Raw genomic sequence first — 490 nt, 5'->3', positions numbered from 1 at the left:
CAGGGTTTCTCTGTAGCTTTGGAGCCTGTCCTGGAACTAGCTCTGTAGACCAGGCTGGCCTCGAACTCACAGAGATCCTCCTGCCTCTGCCTCCCAAGTACAGGGATTAAATGTGTGCACTACCACCGCCCGGCCCCACCACTGGTACTCTTGTGGACTGATGTCACCACTATAGATAACAGATAGACAGTTCCGAGATTGACCAAAGGACCCAACTGTTTCAGTCGTGTGTGTGTGTGTGTGTATGGATGAAGAATGGGGATTCAAATGCATGCTTGCAATGGGTGGAGATGAATTTCCTGGCATGCCAACCAGCACTTGGGCACTTCCCCAGCTTTTTAAATTGTGGGTCACAACCCCAGCAGTGATCAAAAGATTTAATATAGGGGTTGCACAAAATTTGACTGTGATAAAGGTTTTCTGAAAGTGCACTAATCAAAAATTAATTCAAAACCAAATGTATGATGAGTCCAGCCCTCACCCCGGTACA

The sequence above is a fragment of the Microtus ochrogaster genome (assembly GCF_000317375.1).
Source record: "Microtus ochrogaster isolate Prairie Vole_2 chromosome 14 unlocalized genomic scaffold, MicOch1.0 chr14_random_3, whole genome shotgun sequence".
Taxonomy (NCBI): Eukaryota; Metazoa; Chordata; class Mammalia; order Rodentia; family Cricetidae; genus Microtus; species Microtus ochrogaster.
This window is presented reverse-complemented; position numbering follows the sequence as displayed.